General features: G+C 41.8%; 1 long non-coding RNA gene and 1 pseudogene across 1 annotated transcript; both read left to right on the forward strand.

Annotated features, from left to right (window-relative positions):
• Positions 1–10772: 10772 nt before the first annotated feature.
• LOC140584012 (uncharacterized) lies at positions 10773–20871 on the forward strand. The gene is made up of 3 exons (XR_011986063.1): positions 10773–11070; positions 12026–16576; positions 19995–20871. It is a non-coding gene; the product is annotated as an uncharacterized lncRNA (long non-coding RNA).
• On the forward strand, positions 15780–16012 carry LOC140584038 (U2 spliceosomal RNA; annotated as a pseudogene).
• Positions 20872–23266: the final 2395 nt, after the last annotated feature.

A 23266-nucleotide genomic window follows, 5' to 3' on the forward strand; every position in this document is an offset into this window, starting at 1 on the left:
AGATGGCCTCCGAACGTGAAGTAAAGGACCTGCTGATCTGCAAAGACTTCAGCTATGCACGTCTCAGCTTCATGTGCCATCTCCCTCACTGGACACAAAATGGCTTCAAGACATCAGGGAACAAGCCAGTCAAACACCAAGACCTCCTGCACACGTGCGATGCTCTGATTACCGCACGCAACACGCAGATCTATTGGAAGAAGGTCAGCGGTCATTCCAGACTCCTAGGACTGGACAAGACATACGATGACCACACGGATGCACTCACCAAAGCAGGACCACTGCACGGTGACTCGTGGGAGTTTTGCTCCCTCCCACCCACCCATGTCGTCCAGGTTGTCACCTGCAGCCACAGCCAAGCACCTACCTCGATGCCAGAGGCCTCACTGCTAGAACTTTCCCTTCAGGTCTCCAACTCTGACATCATCTCTCTCCAGCCCACTGATGCTGTGCTGAACAAGGTCTGCGATCACCTCCGCGACCTCTCTGCTAACTCGATCTCCACAACTGATCAGGCATCCCTTCCTGACCTCCATCACCTGATGATGGCTTTACCCTTTCTTCATCTTGCCGAGGGCGTACCTCTTGATGTCCCTGATGCCCACACTTCACCACGGCTCGTGGTCCCTCAGGCACAAAGGGGGGTCATGCTACTGTACGCCCACGATGCACCCTGTGCAGGACACCGCAATGCCAAAACAACCTACGAGACACTTAGTCAAGTAGCCTACTGGCCTAACATGCGACAGGATGTAACAGAATATGTGAAAGGATGTCTGGTCTGCTGCCAATTTCAACCAGCAAACCCAAACCACAAGGCCCCTCTGCAGCGACGGGGTATCAATTTCCCATGGTCAGATCTACAGATTGACTGGGTAGGACCCCTGACGAGATCAGCTCGCGGAAACAAATACTTCCTCACAGTCACCTGTCAGTGGGTAGAATGCCTCCCGGCACCCAATGACACAGCCCAGACAACGGCATATCTGCTCACAAACCATGTGTTCTCCAGGTTTGGCCTCCCACTGAAAGTCAACTCAGACCGAGGCACCCACTTCACAGCCAAAGTGATGCAGGACAATTGGAAACTGTTGGGGATCAAAGCCCAGTTCCACATCAGCCACCATCCTATGGCATCCGGCCAAGTAGAACGGACCAACCGAACCGTCGTCGGTATGGTCAAGAAATATGTGGCATCCAATCAGAAAGATTGGGATGTGAAATTGCCTCTGGTGCTCATGGCAATCAGAGCCACACCCCACAAGTCCACAGGAGTGTCCCCCTTCGAACTGATGACAGGACGACAAATGACACTCCCTCTCCACCTGCTCTACCAACCTGGTGACAACAATCTCATCACAGCCTACACCACACAACAATATCTGGACAGCCTGCACCAGCATTTGAGAGCTTCCTTTGCATTCGCCCAACAAAACCTGCAAAGAACCGCAGAGGGCAGGAAAGCCTACAATGACCAGAAAACCTCACAAGATGAACTCCAAGTGGGAGACAAAATCTGGTACTATAGGTTTGTGCAACCAAACTCAGCACAAAGACTTTCCAGGAAGCTTCTACCACGCTGGTCGGGACCACATGAGATCGTGGACAAACTGTCACCTGTGGCTTACCGAATCCGAACCAACAAAGGCACCCACGAAACATGCCTCAAGTGGGTTCATCGGAATCAAATCAAGAAATACCAAGCCCAGAGAAAGCCTGAAACACCCACCAACCAGTCTTCTCAAGATGAAGCCAGCAGCTTGGAATAAACCACATTCCAACCAAAAGAAAGACATCTTTTCAGTCTGAAATCTCCCCAAACTCCCAAGGAGAAAGACCAAAGAGAAAGGGGAGGAAAGATGGTCACAGATAGGGTAGATTAAGGTGGTGGGCCTGACTACTGATATCTGGGTGACCTTTTCAGTTTTTGCTGTACTTATCTGTTTCTTTCTTTTGATAGCTTTTCATTTTATTTTGGTTGTTGTTTTTGGTAAGGACCTGGGGTGGCTCACGCGTGCCCGGGAAATTACTGAAGAGGATCCAGTTTTGCAATTTTCTTTGTCCCGTTTGTTTCTTTGCAATTGTTCTCTGGCCAAGAATTGTTGCCCACTATTTCTTTCTCCTGTTCTCTTTTGCACCGGTGTGCACAACATTCAGAGTCTCGACTCACCACCTCACTCCTAATCTGGTCTTTATTTTCTACCCCCTATTGCTAGGATGATGCTGCCCCCGCTATTAGCATTACTCTGCCTAGGAGGCTGAGGCTCCAGTCTGACACGGCGTTCCCTGGGCCTCCGCCTGGCACCGTCTTCCGGGGACAGCCCGGTCTCGTGATTACCAACTGTTGTACTCACACAGAGAGAGTATTCGTCGGACGATGTCAACTGAGCCATTACCTGCCCGAGAGACCCCAAACTAGTGGGACAGGTGTCAGATGGACTCAGGAGGCCCTGCATCATGCTGCCGCTGACACTACCCACAGATTGGAGCAGTAACCCAACGACCGAGACCCAAGCTGAGTCCAATCGACGGCCCAAGAGGCTCCTGAGCACCCTGCTGGGAGCTGCAGCAGCCGTTGGCACCCTGTTCGACATAGGATTCACCACTCCTCGCGGTCCCAGAAGCCAGGCGCCAGCCCCTGAGCCTCCTCCCTGTCCATCCTGTCACTGTGCCACCCAGAGTGCCAAACAATGGGATGTCAACAATGCCTCGTTGCATGGTGGTGATCCTGTTTCAACTTCCGTCGCCTGAATGATGGCAATGCCATCATCAGCCGAAAGGGGGGATATGTAGGATCACACATGCACATATCACAGGGCCTAAATTCCAGGTGGCCTGAGACAAGGCCGAGCCTGGTACGAGAGGCACCAAAGGGGGGTTACACACACGAACACATACACACAGATAACAAGGGAGGCCAGTACTCCAACTTTTATTGCCCTTGACTTGGCACACAACCCCCCTCCACATACACTCTGCCTTACATCTCACTCACCCAACAGACGAACACCCTAAAGGAAATTTCATTTAAGTTTGGCTTTTGTATACCCTGTATATTGATTTACTCACGACTACTAGTCTCAATCTACAGATACGTTATGTTTGTATGTGTCCTTAGACAATCTTAGTGTTTTGTGTGCCACCCTTATAACCATGTTCACGGAGTATCACCTATTTTACCCCTTTGTACTTGAACACATATAAATTTAAATAAATAGATAGGTATAGCTACCATTGTATATATGTTCTCATGGTATACCAGAAGAATCTGGAAAATTAGTGTAACCAATGTGTCCTAACTTTGTTAAAACCCCCCCCTTCTCTTCCAACATTCCTCTGTGGTCCTTATCTGATCTTGGTGGACAGTCACCAAGTTTCTTTGTTTCTACCATGCTATGTTAAAAGAACTGAATTAAGGTGTATCTTATCCATTCTGGAGAAGATGAATTGGCATAAGCCACACCAAACAAAATATGTTGTTTCCAGATGTGCAACTTATATTGATATTACCACAAACTAACGGCCACGCCTATCTATGGATAAGATGTGCTGTTTGTAATATGAATATTTGATGTAATATCCGCACAAAGTGTAACATCTGTTGAGGTGCAACCCAAAACACCTGTATCCTGATGTGAATCAGTCACATAGATAAAATAATTAATTGTTTAATCAATTAATACAGAGGGTATGAGGTATGTACCTGTGAAGCTGGTATGGCATGTTTGGTGTCAAACTGATTGTTAATCACCCCTGATTGCAAATCTGGTCAGTGATTACCATAAAAGTGGATGTATCAAAAGTTATAACAGCTTAATGAAAATCATCAGTAAAGGGAGAATCAGTCGGGCCATAAATCTCAAAAGGACTGATACAGACCCCCTTCCGAAAGCCCGCCAAATGGATGGCCAGCCATTGGGCCAGGAGTCGAATTCCTGGTCATCCCTATTCATGAACTTTACAGCATAAAATCCTGGCACCTCAGAACAAAGGCGAGCAGAACAACCGCCAGCCAGCGCAGAGAATAACCGCCAGCCCGAAGGAGAACATCAGTCCGGGAGGAGAGAAGCCCACAAGAAGCCCTCCGGTGAAGGCCCAGCTGAACAGAGAACAGCACCCAAGACAAAGCTTCACCAGGAGAGAGAATCTAAAGGGACTCCACTCCACTGCTCCAAACGCCGCGCCTTCCTGAGTGCCATCAGCTCAGCAGCTCTGCCATCAACTGCCAAGACCCCCCCCCCCCACTCTTCAACCAAGTAAATCAACTTCCTTTCATTCTAACAACTTAAGCTGTTCTGTTTAACCTGCTATAAGACTTTAGGGTCGTGTTTCCACAAACTATGCTTGCTTTGCAGAACAGTATTTCCCATTTAAGGTTACTCATTTAAATCCGGTCATTGCATTTTCATAATTACATCGTTTGTTTTATTCCGTTATTTCGTGTTTGTTGTTTGTGTTAGGTGTAATGTCTGTCTTATGTTAGTTGTAGTGTTAGTTAGGAATAAATGCATGTCTTTTACACAACTTCAGCCTCCGTCATTGAGTACTCACACTAAGTTCCTGCCTCTGTGTGATCTTGCTACACGCTCTGAACCTCAAACTCGCCTGAAACATCGCGAGACTCTCTCTCATTGGCCGTGGGGGAAGCTTCGCTACCAATCGTGTACATTACCTGGTGATGCAGCTCGCTGGACGAGCCTTCTAACCCAGGTTACTAAGCGATACTGGTAATTAGTGAATCCCATTTAAGTCTCACATTAACCCTTTCATGCACGCACTATGAAAAAAATTGTCTAGATTTTTTTTATATTGATTTTATTACTCTAAATGAGACTAAAACTGAAAATCATTTTTAATTTTTTAAAAATATAATTTTATATAGAAGTTATTTTACTGTCCACGTATGTGGACACTGCGCAACAAAGGGGTAAAAATGAATAAAGAGAGACGTCAGAAAATATGGACCATTATATAACTTTAATGTAAAAAAACAACTGATTTTTCAAGTATATAATGACAGGATGTGTTGGATATATTATTAAGCTCATAAAATGATTTTTTTAAACACGCTGTGTAACATATCATGTTTAAACTGTATCAAAATTCTAAAGGCTTCTCACCCTGTGCAATTACATTGACCATCCCAGTAAAGGCAGGGAGATTTCCCTGATACAGATTGTCCCTACGTGCCCATATTCTGTTGTTCTGACTACCTCTTCTCCTGTAAGGACCGCTTCCATTACCATTACCTCTGCCTCGTCCTCTTCCTCTGCCTCTGCCGTCCACCATCTCAACCTCTTGTCTGCCTGTGTCACTCTCTGTCTCATTCTCTGATGCTCCCTCATCACCCTTTGCCTCATTCTCTGGTGGTCCTTCTGTGTCACTTTCTGAATCTGTGCCAGATGCTTGTGGTAGGTAATCGTCATCACTGCCATCACTATCACTTCCACTGCCCTCTGGGATTTCCTCAACTACTCTGTACTGAGATGATTTGGGTAGTTCCTGGTTGAAAGGGAAAATGTGATTGGTCTCATTGGTCTCGCTCTCTGTCTGTGTGTGTGTGTGTGTGTGTGTTTGTTTGTTTGTGTGTATGTATAAAATCACTATCTAATGTCATAGTATATTTCTCTATGGAGAACATGCACACCTCTATATATTTCTGTAATGTTGTCACTGAAAGGCAGTACACATAATTTATAATATGTAGTGAGATCATTATTTATGTTTATACAGTATGTTTAATAAATGTTTGTTTTCTTGTAATATAAAGTAGTTAAATTAATCTTTGAACAATATAAATAAAAAAAACCTCCCTAATTACAAAATCAGATTTTTGGTCATTTAACTCCTTTGTTGCGCAACGTCCACATATGTGGACAGTTGGTTTTTAAGGTCTGCAAACTATATTTTACCTCAAATTTCATTTCTAAAAACATAGAATTGTCCAACATACTATCCTGTACATCATAATATTTTTTTTTACCTGATTTTGCCTTTTTGAGTAGAACATTTTTACAGAAATGCCTGGAGCATTTAGCACATGGCCATTACGGTCAGCCATGTTGAATTAATGATGTAATCAAACAGTCAATATTCCAAATACAAGATTATACATATTGTTAATATATAGCGATGAATCTACTAACACTGCCCTCAAGTGGTTTGGAGTATATCAATATGATAAATAAATAGGAAATGGAGTTAAATTTACAGTCCTCAAATGTGGACGTTGTGCATGAAAGGGTTAACAGACTCACAGGGATGCCGCAATTGAGTTTGGAGGAGCCGACCATTCGGCATAACAATTGATTAATAATCAGCATTAAATAATAATTCATTAAACTTTAATTAATTCAAACATATTGGTGGAGAATATTAAAATTTATTTGAGCTAATAATTCCTACATTGGGATAGAACAACAAATTTAATCATTCTGCTCATTTAATATTTCGATTTTAATTAGGTTTACTTTTTGGATATCCATGTTTACATAATATTTAGAATCCCACTGCAGTTGAGAATGGAATGCCACAGATATTAGTCTCCACCACATATCATTGCTTGTTTTACTTCAGGATTCCTTTGGTTGTTTAAACTGATTGCTCTGTATCAGTTGGCTTTGTGTGTTTTGAGATGTATAATTGCCAAAGAGTCCTGAAAAGCTGATGGTTTAGATACCAGAATTAGTATGAGCAGGACTTAATGTGTTTTCTTATGGTGGGGATGTTAGAAGACATTGAGGTTTTTTATTCTATGTACATCCAATCTTAGCCACCCACCCAAGATCACTCCATGGAGCACGAACCAACACACCCCACCAAGATCCGTTTTAGCTGTGGTAGCCAATATATTTGGGGATTTATGCACTTGTCCTATTCAACATCATAACAGTGAATTAAAAATCTACTACATCAAAGGCAGTACCATGTCATGCTATGCAAATATACATATACATACAGCTCAGGCTCTTTTCTGCAAATATAAGGCTACAAGGCCAAGTGTGGGTAATCAAAATGGCCTTACATTAACAAATACATCACCCCAAAAAGCATTACATGAGCAATCACAGCTATTCCATTTTTTTTTTATCTCAACAGAGAACATCTTGCAAGATCAGTATTTGGGAGAGTTTCCTTCATGACGGTGGGTGAAATATACCACAGCTGCAGAAAAGCCCAGTCTTGGCAGAATAGCCATATTAATGAGCTCTTGAGCAAAGACCTTTACTCCCAAAGGGACAGAAAACTGTATCAGGCCATGCTGGCAAAGACCCTTGTTTCAAACCTGGTATCACTTTGCGTTGAATGCTGAAAAGGGCCCTTTAAATACATTAGGTATGTTATTTGCTAAACTTGGGTTTACTTTACTCATAAAAAGTAATATCCCAATTTACCCAAACGAGTGAGTACAAATATTGATTTGAAATATTAATTAATGTTAATATTAAAATTTATTAATATTAATATTGAAATATTGATTTGAGTAAATCTTATAGGATAGTACTGTGACAGTGGGTAGACTATAGCTTTATTTATTTAAAATGTTTCTTAGAATTGGTATAAAGTCAACCCAAAAAAGTGAGTGCAAATTGTTACATCATTCAATCTGAGTAAATTCTACAGTTTATTTTTTTCCAGTTCATGTACAGAATTACAGTACATTACAGTATTTTATCAACAAGGTTCTCATAAATATTGCCCAGAAAGCGTTTTTTCTACAGTATTGTACTATTTTAAACAGTATGTTACTGTAATAATGTCACTGTTTATTACAGCAGGGGTGCAGATTGAACCCATGACCCTGGAGGCGTGAGGCTATAGTAGGAGCAACGGGCCACTATTCATACTGTGAGAAATGATGTATTTTTAATCATACATTGTAACTGATATGTCGTTACACTGCTTGTGTATGCTTTGCACCTTGCCTTTCTCCCTTACTTGTGTTTCTTGTTCTCCACACCTTGTGAGCTTCAACATGAATTGATTGATTGTTTTTTTTAATAAGGCCCCAGGTTAGTTAGGTCCAGTCTCCTGGAAAATCACTAGAATGTGTCCTTGCCTTTGGAAGCTAAGAGCGTCTTATTTTCAGGGAGAGCCCTGTAATATTTAGTTTAATAAATTATTTTTATTGATAAACCTTCATACTGATAATCCTCTTGTAGTGGTCCTAAAAGAAAACATGACTGAAGATATTATCCATTTTAGTAGACACATTTCACGATTCAGTAACCTGACTTGTCCAATAGATGGCAGTGTAGTACTTCGACTAAGACGTGCTATGGAAATTGCCGGTAAAAACGGAAAGCTGGTTTTCCATTTTAAACGTTTGTCTGACTGAAATGACCACATGTTGTACATATGTAATCGTACTATACATCTAACCTTCAGCGTTGTATTACCTACCTTAATTATCTGCAGCAATAAAATATGTACGCGTAATTGGACAGCTGCAAGTTAAGCAATCTGTCTGATTTTACATTGAAGTAGGCATGGACGCAGGAGAGACCTGTGAATAAGCTTAAAGTATACATAAAATATGATAAAATAATACATATTTTTAAACATTTAACTGGATAACGACAGCTTCACAGTACTTATATAACCCTGCACAATTTCGAATATCATCACAGCTCCCTGAAAATTAACAGCTATCATTATAGTACAAATAAGCAGTTATCCAGACATCCCGACTCTCCGGGAAGTTCCGGGAGTCTCCCACATATTGACAGCGACTCCCTGATACCCGCAAATTGAATAAAATATCCCGGAAAGAAGAGGAAGTAAACAAGAGCATGCACGCGAGACAGTAGTGTGTGCATCGCGCACTCGAGAGACGCGCGCGTACGACGGAATGAGCGAGAGAAAGAGAGAACGTGCATATATGTGTGGATCCCTGCGTGTGTGCCTGTAGCCCGTGCTAGACAGACAGCATCCTGATTGGTTTACTTAGCAAATTAAGCCATTCAGATTTCAATGTGGGCGGGCTTCTATTTAACTTCTCGAGGACCGAAGTTATCGGTTCAGTGGAGCATCATGACAGACGGAGAGTGCCCCAAAAAACGGAAGTATAAAACGCATTTCACTTCAGAAAGTGTATCCATGTTTAATAAGGATGAAAATAATGACAGTGTTGCGTGCTGTACTGTTAGCAACAGTGATTTCAGCATTGCTCATGACGGTTTAAACGACTGTAAAATGCATGTTGAGGTGAGTTTAACAAGTGTCATTTCATGTGCTGTATTATTCAGGTCTACACTAGTTAGATACTTGGTTAGTTGCCAATGCTGTCATGAAAGACTCCTTGAACACTTTTGTAACGTAGCAATGGAATATAATTAAGGAATTTGCATAAATGGTAAAATAATCTACTTATATTATTGTCAAAATAATACATAATATTGACCTTCGTAATTTAGTGCGCTGACTAGAGGAAATTAATGAAGAAATTAAACTGTGAAATCAAGTTTATTGGAGTTACATCTCACTCCTTGTCGGGCGGTTGGGGGCACCTCACTGAACTGAGTTTTTGCAGGTTGGGATGTCTGAATTATTCTACCTTAGGGAAGGGAGGGGGTCCTGGCTGTGAAAGTTGGGGGGCGGCGGCAGACGATCTCAGAGGCAAACTGCTGTCCACCCAAAAATGCAGGCCCCTCATGTAAGATCACATCCACCCAAATGTTCCAACCCCAGAGGCAAGCTGCTTTCAACTCAACCCCCTGACCCCAGAGGTAAGCTCACTTCCACCCAAAGACCCTGATCACAGAAGTAAGCTGACATTCACCCAAACCCCCAGCCCCCAGAAGGAAGCAGCCATCTATCTAAACGACCTACCCCCAGAGGTAAGTTGACATCCATCCAACTGCCTTGATCCTAGGCGAAAGCTGCCCCGGTACGTCTAGGTGGTGACACTCCATCCTACAGGGTTCACGTGATGCACTTTCTTGAAGCACACAGAGGACACTTCGGGTTTTAGGTAAGTGTGCTTTGTTTTTCTGTGTGTGTGTTTTATTTGGTATGGATTTTATTTAATGGCACGTAAAGATTTTATTGAGCACTGTTTTGGTTGATCACTGTAGCACTTATTCATCAATATTAACATTATTAACATTTATTAGCATTTTATTTGATCTGTTGTGCTGTTTATTGTGCGATTAACCTATTTCATTCCCAAGCTTACTGATTTTATGTGTTTTGGGAAGGTGTATGATGCCGTTTTAGCCCGACCCTTGTGCAGAGTAGGGCTGCACGATATTGGAAAAAAATTACATTGCGATATTTTTTTCCAAACGATATATATTGCGATATTGAGAGCCATCAATCCAGGCTAAAGTCAATAATTACCAATAATTACATATTAATAATTTCACTAATAAGCAAGCTTCATTACAAGTGACAAAAAGGTTACTTAATATTTTATTCCAAAATTCGAACATTTCTGTAAACACAAAAGCAGAACACATTTTTAAATAAAACAGCAGCTTTACACCAACCCCCCTGATTGATTTACAACAATATAACTTAAAATAAATATATTTTTTATAAAACAACTTATAAGCATTTTGGTTCACAATCTTTTAAGTCAACTTTTCTTAGCCAAAGTGCCAAAGTAAAACAGTGTTGGTGTTGGTCATCATAATCATGGCTAAATATATGAAATAAACAAAATGAAATAAAATTTTTATATATTTTGTATTAAATCTTCTAAACAGATTAGAGAACATATTCCTGTAAACAGAAAAGCTGAACACATTTAAACAGCAGCTTTGCAACACCAACCCCCCTGATTGGTTCATAACATAACTTAAATATATATTTTTTTATTTGCTTTGCTAACTCAAGGTTTTCAGCTAAGAATACAAGTCTATCAACTAGAGGTCGACCGATATATCGGGCCGATATTTAGCATTTTTTAATGTATCCGCATCGGCCGATATCCGAGTGCACTACGCCGATTTTCAGACAGGCACGTCTGCGGGCAGCCCAGTGTTATTGTTGCTGTGGAACACGTGACCCATGCTGCCTTGTGCAGGGCCACAGCCAGAAGTTTTGGAAGAGTCCTGGGATAAAACGGTAAGGCTTAAATTCTGATCTTTCAATGACCTGTTTATTTAAGTAGTTTGCTATGAAATGTTGCTTTAAAAGAAAACGCGAATTACGCTATTGGGAACTGGGGTAATGATAATGAGCCTTCAACCAACTGTAGCTTACAGGTAACATTAAGGATCATTGATTCTAATAGAGTTCGTTTTGTGCGCTTATTGGTGGGCTCACAGACGTTTTTTAATCGTTAAAAATCATTTTAGTTGTTAACATTTTAATTATTACCATATCTGCCCGATGTTATCAGTTACGTTTTTTTTCTTGTGTCGGAGAGTTTCACTCTGTGAGTGTGTGGGGCGGAGCAGGCAGCTCTCAAATACTGCAGCGTGTGTGAGAGTTGCGTTACTCTGCCCTGATCACAGACAGCGCCGTCCTCGGGAGACACAGAGCTGCTAAGAACAATGCATGGCGGAGAAAAGTGTTTGTTCGAAAGCCTGGTTACCATTTACTTGAGCTGATGCTGACAATGGTCCTTCTGTGCAACTTTTTTTCATTTGAGACCGGAGATTCAAACAATTTGTCAGACGTCTAGATAAAAAGTGCATGACTTTGCGCAGTTAGTTTCCTCATTAAACATGTCTGTCCTTTATACGGGCTTATACGTAGACAACGTCACAATCACTAGGGGCTTATGTTGTCCTTGCATACAAGGCTGTGCAATACGACAGTTATTTTATTTTATTTTCCGGGATCACTAGATTCTGATTGTGAATTTGGCTTTAAGCTATCTGTCTGCTAACAACAGAAACAACATGTTAGTGTACACTACTCATCATACCATGATGCACTTAGTGTTTTTTTTTTCTTCAAAATGTATTAGAGTGTAATTGTTTTAATGTGCATGGAATACTGGAATTGTAGAATGAATTGAAGATGAAGGTACTATAATAAAAATTCTAACCTTGCATTTATTCTTCTGTTTTAGTAATTGCTGTCTGATGGCTGAACAAAAATCTAATCCTGTATGGCAGCATTTCACAAAGCCAACACCAGGAAAAGCCAGGTGCAATATCTGCAGCAGACTGGTGAGCTTGGGAGCTGAAGAATGAGTTTGCTGCTAAAGAGATTCTGATGCTGCTATCTTTATTGTTTATAAGTTTAAGTTGTTTATAAGTTGTATTGTGTTTTTGTTATTTAAGTTTATATTTAAATTTACACAAGTCAGTATTCAGTAAATGCTAAGTTGAGAAATTTTGTGTATCGTTTGTTATTATTAATGTGATATTTTATCATGCAAATAGAGGGGAAAACGTCCAATTTTCGGCCAAAAAATATCGGCAGCATATAATGGCCATCGGCTGACCCTGACTCCTAAATATCGGCATCGGCTATTGAAAAACCCATATCGGTCGACCTCTACTATCAACCTTTGCAGGCTTGAGACAGGTTCGTTGGCAAGTGACGATGTTGCCACTAGTACTGAAAAGTCTCTCTGACGGCGAGCTTGTCGCAGGAATACACAGGTTTTTGCGGGCAAGTCTGGCGAGATGAGGAAAGCTTAGTTTGTGTACTTTCCACCATGCAAGTGGATCCTCCTCTTTGTCTATTGGAGGTGTTAGCAGGTAAGTGTTTAGCTCTGCTTCCAAAGCATCCTTTAGGGTCAGAGAGGAATCACCCTTTGCTTCAGTTTCTCTCTGTTTAAAGAAGCTTCCCAATGACTTCTTTGCTTTCTTTGCCTGGGGTGCACTGGTAACGTTGGGCTCCACGTCAGTGCTGCAGCTTGATTTCTCCTGGCATTCCATCATCTGTGATACCACTCTGGCCTTAACTTGGGTCTTCTTGTCTGCACTGATGAAGTCTATCTTGAACCGGGGGTCCAAAAAATATGCCATATCTAGCAGCTTCTGAGTATCATCATCTTCGTATTTCTCATTGAGGTAGTCCAGCATCTTCATCTTTATGTTCTTGGTCAGGTCTGTGTCTTCCTCTCGCATTTCCAGTAGTGAAGTGTTGAAGAGCTGAAGAACTGGCTTTACAAAGGAGACACTGACGTATTCATCGCCTGAAAGTGCATCGGTGAAATCCAGCATTGGGCCCAGTGACTTGCTTACAGACTCCAGCACATCTATATCTTGCCAGGTTGGAATTAGATGCCGCAGCTTCTTGTCTGCAGACAGGACCTGAGTTAAAGCCTGCTGCTGCTCTAATATCCTGCTGATCATCATCTGTCTGGAACCCCATCTTGTTTGGCATTCTGAGATGAGACAATGTGATGGTAGATTGAGTTCCTTCTGGACTTTTGCCAGGGCATCGCTGGCCTTCCAGCTGTGAGAGAAGTGGCTCACCAGCTTCTTGCAGACTCCTGTAGCACGATCATTGCGGCCATCCTTTTTCACTGCATTTTCTAAGCGGAGAAAACAAACAAAACATTGCGAACTTTAATTATTGAAGCACACTGTTTTATTTCAAACAATAAATGAAGAGCTCTTTTCCAAAACGCGATAAACGGCAATAATAATTTCCTTGTTTAAAATGTACTGCAAGATGCAGTTTCTTTCCAAACCCCAATAAGCACCGAACTTAATTTTAGCCTAGTGAACGTTCTCGCAATCCAACGTGGCTGCGCTCCTAACAGATGTTTGTTCATTAGGCTATAATTCCTCAAAATAAGTAAAAAAATCTTATTCTTTCTCTCTCTCTCTCTCTAAGTTTTCGGTGCTGATGCAGGACGCGTTCATGTAAACGGCACCTAAAAGCTGTCACAAAGAACCAGCAAAAGTAATGATTAGGAATATGTAAAATATTGCAATGAGACATTTTAATTGTTTATTAATAACTGCGAACATGAAAAATAAAAGACAAAAGACTTTTAAAAAAAGACAACCATCAATTTTTGGGAAAAATGGATGGATTTATAGCGTTTTGAAAAGAAAAAAAAATTACTTTGAATTTTTCAACAACAATATAGTTGTTTGATTTAATAATCATTATTCAACATGTTCAGACTAAGCAAAAAACATTTTAACAGGATAAATTGAATATTCACAAAATGTGTGGGTCTAGGTAAAACAATTAATTTCCCTGAAAACTATTGAAATGGAGTTATCGCATTTTGGAAAAGAGCTCCTCAAATGTGCTCATAAAACTATTTTTTGTTTAAAATTAAATGTTTAGTGTCTGTATTTTTTCTTACGTTTTAAAGCTCTACGTACACACATGCAACAAATTCATTTTACAAGTTTTGTCAGGTTCAGGACAGGTTATTAAGTAAAACAGCTGAGTAAAAATGTATTTTTATTTTGGATAAAGATCATGGTCATTACTCACCAACTGCAAGATGCAGTCTGTGGCCGAAGCACTGTAGCCTGGTCCACTTGTTCAGATCGGCAGCTTTCACCATGTTCGCTGCATTATCTGTTGTTATTCAGACTTGACATGTCTCATCTAAGCCCCAAGCGGACACCGCTTCTCTCAGGGCCTCTGCGACATTCTCGGCTGTATGACTTTCCGGGAAAAATGCCGTCTGCAAACAGCGACTTTTTAGCTCGAAGTCCTCTGCGATGAAATGGACCGTCAGACTCATGTAGGGCTCCGTTGTCCTGCTGGACCACAAGTCTGTTGTAGTTGCATAGTATTCCACGTGCGACAGTTCTGCTTCAATCTTAGATTTGCATTTTTCATACAGCTCTTTTATCGCAACTTGGGAAAAATATGTGCGGGATGGTATAACATACCGCCTGTCAAGCGTTCGGATCATTTTCTTAAATCCCTCTTTGGCGACGGTATTTAATGGCAACATATCTTTAGCGATATGAAACGTTATTGCGTCTGTTATTTCTTTCTGTCATTGAGAGCCTTTCTGGTAAGGTGTCACACTGGCAAAGGCATCACAAACATTTGTTTGTTTTGGTTGACATCCAGATTTGGCTTTGTATTCGTTGTAAAGAGCTTTGTGGTGCCGTTTTAAGTGATCAGACAAATTGGTGGTGTTTCCATGTTTTGTGGCCACAACTTTATGACACTCCATGCAAAGTACCTCTTTTTGGTCAACATCCTCCTTTTTGTAGCCGAAATAGTCCCAAATAGATGATTTCGACTTTCTTTTTGGTACGAAATAATTTTTTTGCGGCGGATCCTCTTCGTCGCGCATTTTTAGCAGTGAATGTTGGCTGTGAGCGGTGAGCAGCGACACAGCGAACCAATCACTGTGCAGGCACGCGGAACGTGCATGTCACCCCAGCAACAAGCCATACAACAAACTCGTGTTTACTGTGTGCTACCGTTCTCTTAATACACAATGGGCTTCTACCCTTCACATCGTATGTTCCGGCGATGTGACTATCGCTCACGCGCACATCGCGATGTCGATGTCAAAACAGAATATCGTTCAGCCCTAGTGCAGAGCTTGGAAGTCTGCGGATGTGTTCCTTTTTAACCCTCTGGAGTCTTGGGGTAGGGGACACACTTTCACTAACTGGGGCATGCTCACACATTTCATTCAATATCATAAACTTAATTCCTGGCAAATAAATTATTTCTTATATATTTGGTTTGGTAACAAACTCATCTTAATCTTAGTGTACTTTAGATTTATGTGAAGTTTGTAATTTGACATTCAAAGTATAGACATTGCAAAATGCACTTTGGAACACTCTGTGGGTGTTTGTTTAATATTATCTTTGAAAGTCTTATTGTACTGTGTTGGCATGATTTGCATAGTGTGGGAATGTTTCAGCCTTATAGATTGTGATTATGTGTTAATGTAAGTAGTACAAGCATAATATTTATTATTCATGTATTTGAGCTGATTTACATTTTGTTTTGGTATGAAAAGGTTATTTTGATACGTCCCCCATGGAGGGGACCACATATTAAACGGATTTTTGGAACAGGGAGCCGGAAGTGGGGCTTGCCCCGTCTGCTACAGGCATCGACCCGGTATTGCAGTGCTTCCGGGAACGGTGCACCTCTACTGCCCCCTGTTGTTGAAAGGCAGAACTGACTGACTGAATGGGTGACTAATAGACTGAGTGCCTCTGGATGGCCAACTAATTAGCCGCATGTGGTGCGAGGGAGGGGCCCTGTCCGTGCGCGGCCCCAATTTCCCGCCTTTTTTCTTTTTTTTAAAGTAAGGTGACACGCTGTCGTTTGTGCGGTGGGCAGCTGTGCTGAGGTAAGGCATGACTTCATCTTTGCCTTTTGAATTTTCCCTCATGTTTGTTTAAATGATTGCTGTTTTTTGAGAGGACAGGAGGACAGGGAGGACGCCGGTGACTGCGACGCCCCTGGGCATTCTACTCTGCGCGGGGGCGTCACGGAGGCCCGGCTAACGGCGACCCGCTAAGCGGCAGCCCCATATCGACTCGGGTCTCTCTTCGGTTTCTTCTCTTTTCTGGATTGGAAAAGACAAGAGCAAAAGTGGAAGAGTTGACGAAATGGCGTCGGATGGCGTAGCTTATAGCGGTGGGGCGTAAAGACCTTGCATTCCAGAGCATCCCTGCGCATATGAGAGTCTGCTCCATACATCTCCGTTCAGGTAAGTCAAGTTCCGGTGTGATCACTAGACTCCATTCCTGTGTTTGTCCCTAAAGAGAACAGCCAGGATAGGAAATGCTGGAAACCCATCCCGACTGGAGTCCATCCCTTCCCGGTGACACAGTAACCCAAAAGTGTTTGTGAGTGTGGTTTATGTCAGATTAGGAGAGCTGAAATGAACCTTTTGTTGGATGATAGTCGGCGACCAAAACAAGAGCTAGATCACAGAAAAGTGTTTCAAAAGCGACAGCGTCAAAGTGAAATGCAACGCTGGATGGAAGTTTTCTAGTACTGATGAAGGATGTAGAATCGGAATCCAGATATGTTTCCATACAAGGAATTTGCCTTGGTGGTGCTTTTACATGACATTACAAAGAACATAAGAACATAAGAAATTTACAAACGAGAGGAGGCCATTCGGCCCATCAAGCTCGTTTGGGGAGAACTTAACTAATAGCTCAGAGTTGTTAAAATTTTATCTAGCTCTGATTTAAAGGAACCCAGGGTTTTAGCTTCCGCTACACTAGCAGGAAGACTATTCCATACTCTAACTACACGCTGTGTAAAGAAGTGCTTCCTCAAATTTTTCTCCCGCTAATTTCCACTTATGGCCACGAGTTCTAGTATTTAGACTAATATTGAAATAGTCATTTGGCTGAAGAGCATCCAGACCCGTTAGAATCTTATAGACCTGAATCATATCCCCCCTTAGTCTCCTTTGCTCAAGGCTAAACAGATTGAGTTCCGCTAACCTCTCCTCATAAGACATTCCTCTAAGACCAGGAATCATTCTCGTAGCTCTTCGTTGCACCTTTTCTAAGGCAGCAATGTCCTTCTTGAGGTATGGTGACCTAACCTGCACACAGTATTCTAGGTGGTGTCTTACCAAGGAATTATATGAGTGTATCATCACCTCCCTTGACTTAAACTCCACACACCTAGAGATATAACCCAACATTCTGTTGGCCTTTTTTATTGCTTCCCCACACTGGCGAGAGTTACCCACATTTAGCAAAGACATATGCAGAAAGGTAATAAACAATAGACTGGCAATTGGGTAATATGATAATTATATGATAATTAAGTTTATTAATGGTAGTAATGATGGTATTATGATATTTATATATGTGTGTGTACATAGTAATCATTGTAGTATGAATATAAACTATATAAATGGTATAATAATTTAAAGGGCTCTTAAATGGTGCCATTATTAAGTAGCAGCCAAGTCAACTATATGTGCAAGAGTGCAATATGTATACAGAATTTGCAGTATGTGTGCATAATGTGCAAAAGTGCAGAATATAATCATAGAGGAAGTTTATCAGTTGTTCACTGGTTATGCTGGTGGATATTTCACTGCAGCTGACGATTAATTGAACGTCCATTCAGAGACTGGTTTGGTTAATGAGAGAGACTACCTGAGGGGAGAAGCTCTTGGGGGTCTTGGTTCTGATTGCCATGAGTCTTCTCATGGAGGGTAAGGCTTGAAAGATGTGGTGAGCAGGGTGAGATGGGTCCTCAAAGATTTTGTATGCCCGTTTCCTGGTTCTGGTGATGTAAAGTGTCTGGAGGGTAAGCAGGTTACTGCCGATTATTCGCTCTGCTGAGTGGATGATGTGTTGCAGTCTGGCCTTGTCTCGTTCAGTGGCTGATCCAAACCAGGCTGTGATGGAGGAGGTGACGATGGACTCAATGATTGTAGCGTAAAACTGGGCCATCGTGGTTATAACATGTTATTTTGGATCAGGCACGGACAGTTGTGAGAGTTCATTCCGCATTAGCTCCGATAGAATAGTATTAAATGCAAAGCTAAAGTCCACAAACAGAATCCTAACATATGTCTCAGGGCACTCCAAAAGTCGGAGTAAGAAATGGAGTCCAGTGTTAACTGCATCGTCCACAGGTCTGTTGGTTCTGTAGGCAGACTGTAGCCTGGGGTCAAGCGATAGGTCTGTGATGGTTTTAAGGTATGACAGCACAAGTCTCTCAAAAGCCTTCATTACCACCGATGTGAGAGCCACCAGTCTGTAGTCACTGACTGGTTCAGTGACTGGTTGAAAATATCTGTGAAGACAGGTGACTATTGATCTGCACAGTGCTTCAGAGTGGCTGGGGAGACAGAGTCTGAACCAGGAGCTTTCCTTGTATTCTGGCTACTGAAGATCTTGTTTACATCTCTGTCGTTGATTCTCCTGGGGAGGTGGCTGGACGTGGGGGGGGTGAGCTGGGTATAGTGTGGGCGAGGTGTGAAGGTACCCAGGTGTGAAGAAGGCCATTGAAAAGGTGAGGGCTGTATGATGCGCGAATGTGGCTTTTCAAACCCGCAGTAGAATTTGAACAGGTTTTTGTCACCACTCCTGTAAGCTTCATCTTTTGTTTTAGGAAGCTGCCTGAGTTCAGTTGTAAACCATGGTTCGTCGTTATTATAGCTGACAACAGACTATTTGGGAATGCGAGAGTCCTCGCAGAAGCTTATGTGCCATGTTACAGTGTCCGTGTATTCATCCACGCTGTTAGTAGCAGTTTTGAAAACATTCCAGTCTGTCGAGTCAAAGCATGATTTTAATTGCTCTACTGCTCCACATGTTCAGTGTTTCACTCTAGTAACAACAGGTTTAGCAGTTTTCAGATTTTGTCTGTATGCTGGAATTAGATGAATTGTTGCATGGTCAGAGTTTCCTAGTGCAGCACCAGTCATTTTCTGTCATTAAAATGTGACGTCTTTTCAGTTAGCTATTTATTTATTTTGGCTTTTTCTTATTATTATGTGTTCATTGTAATTGATTAATAAAATTATTTATTTTCATTATTATTTCTTTTACTTATCTTTGAAATGTGATTTTGACATTTTAATTTGATTGTATCCTTGTCTTTGTAAAGCACTTTGAATTGCCTTGTGCCCGAATTGTGCTATATAAATAAACATGCTTAAAATCTTTGATGATGACAATGTGCCCAGCCGGCTGTGAACTGTTCTTCGCTTTCTCCATCTTTGCATTTCTTGCATTGTGAAGATCTGCGAGCTGTTTAATTTTAGTGACCACTCCTTTTCAGGATTATGTAGTATATGTTTAACATTACTTCAAAGTGTGGAAGGGAAATTTAAAGTGATGGTAGGCCAGGGTTGGGAGGCATTGTGGGATTGTTCTTGTGTCTCAGGTTTTGTTGTTTTGGGGATGGTGCCGTGTGTCCTTGCCTCACAGCCACCTGCACGGAACCAGCTTTGCAGGCCACAGATCTTGGAGAACTGGGCTAAAGGGAACATCGCCGGGGGGAGAAAGGGGACCTGCAGGAAGCCTTGAAATGTAGCTGCTATACTATGCTAGACGCAGTTTGTTGTATGGTAGCATTTGAACACACAAGCAAGTTATGTACCCATAAGGGTTGTATATGTTTACGCTGAAGTCTTTATTTAGGTATGTTGGAGCACGGCGTCTCCACCGGGTCCGTGGATGAGAAGAGATTCACAGCTGACACGGGGAGAAGTTGCAAATCACCGGTTTATTGTCTGACAGATTGCAATCCGGGAGCGGCCATCTGACATACATTCAGCATGTACAGGAGGAGGCTCTGCCATATGTATCAGCTGTATCCCTTTTAAAGCCCTTTGGGCATCTCCCCCCCTTTCTCGGTACCTTCCGTGTACGTGACAACCATATGTGTGATTCTAGCCGGCTCGTACTGTTCTTGGCCTTCTGGAAGGCTAAAAGATAAGTAGGGGCCGCTGATGTTCTCTGTCGCCCCCCTATCTGTTCCGATTAGGTAGCCTTGACTTGCCGGCGCGCCAGTCAGTTCTTGTTTTGATTAGTTACAGCCTTATAGAATCATTCCCTTTATTTTATTAATTATTCCCTCAATTAATATAGGGTTGGGGTTTCCCTTACTGATAACATTGTGAGCCATGCCAGCCATGGACACCGAAGGGGGGGTTGCACCTTTTTGCTGGGTTGGGAGTGGAATTTCCCTAATGTTTAGGGTTTTTGCCCTCCTTCCTAGGCTGGATAGACAGGATTATGTGTGGGACTCATAGGAGGCCTAGGCCTAACGAGGATTGGAAACTGAACATCCTTGAAGTAGACCAATAGAGGTGGCGTATTATGTTTGTTGTATGTTCGAAACCTGGTTTGCAGATGTTTGGTAACCAATCAGGACTTAGAAGTCCATATAGGGGAATTCGTCTTATAGTATATTAACCTGCTGATTTCTGGGTGCGGGGTGCATTGCGCATTGTCCCCGAGTGTGGTTGGAACACTACGCTGGATTGCTGAATAAAGAAGAAAATTTTGCTCATTACATGCGAGGCCTGGAGTTTGATTCAAGTGTGACAGAGTGAGAGTGATTATAGAGGATTATAGAGTCATAGTTGTTTGGGTTAATTCTGAGTACCACAAAAGTTTACAAGCCCTATTTTGGCAAGAGCTAATCCTAATCATTTTCATCCTTGCCGTTTAAATCACTCATGAATAGATGTGTTTGTGAGAAATTGATCTGTTTTAAGCATTTTCAATTTAAATAAATACTGCAATACTACTACGAGATATCTAACAACATACGATGCAACATTCAACAGGGGGTAGTGAAGTGATTCATGGCTGATCAAAGTGCCAATTCAATGTGGGGCAGTGATTAGCATGTGGAGAATGCTGCAGCAGTATTACAAAATCATAAGAACATAAGAAATTTACAAACGAGAGGAGGCCATTCGGCCCATCAAGCTCGTTTGGGGAGAACTTAGCTAATAGCTCAGAGTTGTTAAAATCTTATCTAGCTCTGATTTAAAGGAACCCATGGTTTTAGCTTCCACTACAATAGCAGGAAGACTATTCCATATTCTGACTACACGCTGTGTAAAGAAGTGCTTCCTCAAATTTGTTTTAAAATGTTCTCCCGCTAATTTCCACTTATGGCCACGAGTTCTAGTATTTAGACTAATATTGAAATAGTCATTTGGCTGAACAGCATCCAGACCCATTAGAATCTTATAGACCTGAATCATATCCCCCCTTAGTCTCCTTTGCTCAAGACTGAACAGATTCAGTTCCGCTAACCTCTCCTCGTAAGACATTCCTCTAAGACCAGGAATCATTCTCGTAGCTCTTCGTTGCACCTTTTCTAAGGCAGTAATGTCCTTCTTGAGGTATGGTGACCAAACCTGCACACAGTATTCTAGGTGGGGGTAGTGATAAAAATATATTATTTATTAATAAGTATATATAATCAGTACACAAAGTATAAGTATATAAATATAAGCATATAAAGTATACACTCACCTAAAGGATTATTAGGAACACCTGTTCAATTTCTCATTAATGCAATTATCTAATCAACCAATCACATGGCAGTTGTTTCAATGCATTTAGGGGTGTGGTCCTGGTCAAGACAATCTCCTGAACTCCAAACTGAATGTCAGAATGGGAAAGAAAGGTGATTTAATCAATTTTGAGCGTGGCATGGTTGTTGGTGCCAGACGGGCCGGTCTGAGTATTTCACAATCTGCTCATTTCACAATCTGCTCAGTTACTGGGATTTTCACGCACAACCATTTCTAGGGTTTACAAAGAATGGTGTGAAAAGGGAAAAACATCCAGTATGCGGCAGTCCCGTGGGCGAAAATGCCTTGTTGATGCTAGAGGTCAGAGGAGAATGGGCCGACTGATTCAAGCTGATAGAAGAGCAACTTTGACTGAAATAACCACTCGTTACAACCGAGGAATGCAGCAAAGCATTTGTGAAGCCACAACACGCACAACCTTGAGGCGGATGGGCTACAACAGCAGAAGACCCCACTGGGTACCACTCATCTCCACTACAAATAGGAAAAGAGGCTACAATTTGCACAAGCTCACCAAAATTGGACAGTTGAAGACTGGAAAAATGTTGCCTGGTCTGATGAGTCTCGATTTCTGTTGAGACATTCAAATGGTAGAGTAAACAGAATGAGAACATGGATCCATCATGCCTTGTTACCACTGTGCCAGCTGGTGGTGGTGGTGTAATGGTGTGGGGGATGTTTTCTTGGTACACTTTAGGCCCCTTAGTGCCAATTGGGCATCGTTTAAATGCCACGGCCTACCTGAGCATTGTTTCTGACCATGTCCATCCCTTTATGACCACCATGTACCCATCCTCTGATGGCTACTTCCAGCAGGATAATGCACCATGTCACAAAGCTCGAATCATTTCAAATTGGTTTCTTGAACATGACAATGAGTTCACTGTACTTAAATGGCCCCCACAGTCACCAGATCTCAACCCAATAGAGCATCTTTGGGATGTGGTGGAACGGGAGCTTCGTGCCCTGGATGTGCATCCCACAAAACTCCATCAACTGCAAGATGCTATCCTATCAATATGGGCCAACATTTCTAAAGAATGCTTTCGGCACCTTGTTGAATCAATGCCACGTAGAATTAAGGCAGTTCTGAAGGCGAAAGGGGGTCAAACACCGTATTAGTATGGTGTTCCTAATAATCCTTTAGGTGAGTGTATAAGTACATAAAGTATAAGTATATAAAGTTTAAGTATATAAAGTATATAAGTCTTAAGTATAAAAATGATATAAGTATAAAAAGTTTAAGGGCTCAGAGGACCGCTTCTCCTACTCATCAGAGTGGATCTGGTGCCTGAACTTCTTTTTCAGAGCCTTTGATTTTTTTATTTTTTTTTCTCTTTTCCCTTTCCTTTTTTC

Source organism: Paramormyrops kingsleyae, unplaced genomic scaffold (assembly GCF_048594095.1).
Source record: "Paramormyrops kingsleyae isolate MSU_618 unplaced genomic scaffold, PKINGS_0.4 ups29, whole genome shotgun sequence".
NCBI lineage: Eukaryota > Metazoa > Chordata > Actinopteri > Osteoglossiformes > Mormyridae > Paramormyrops > Paramormyrops kingsleyae.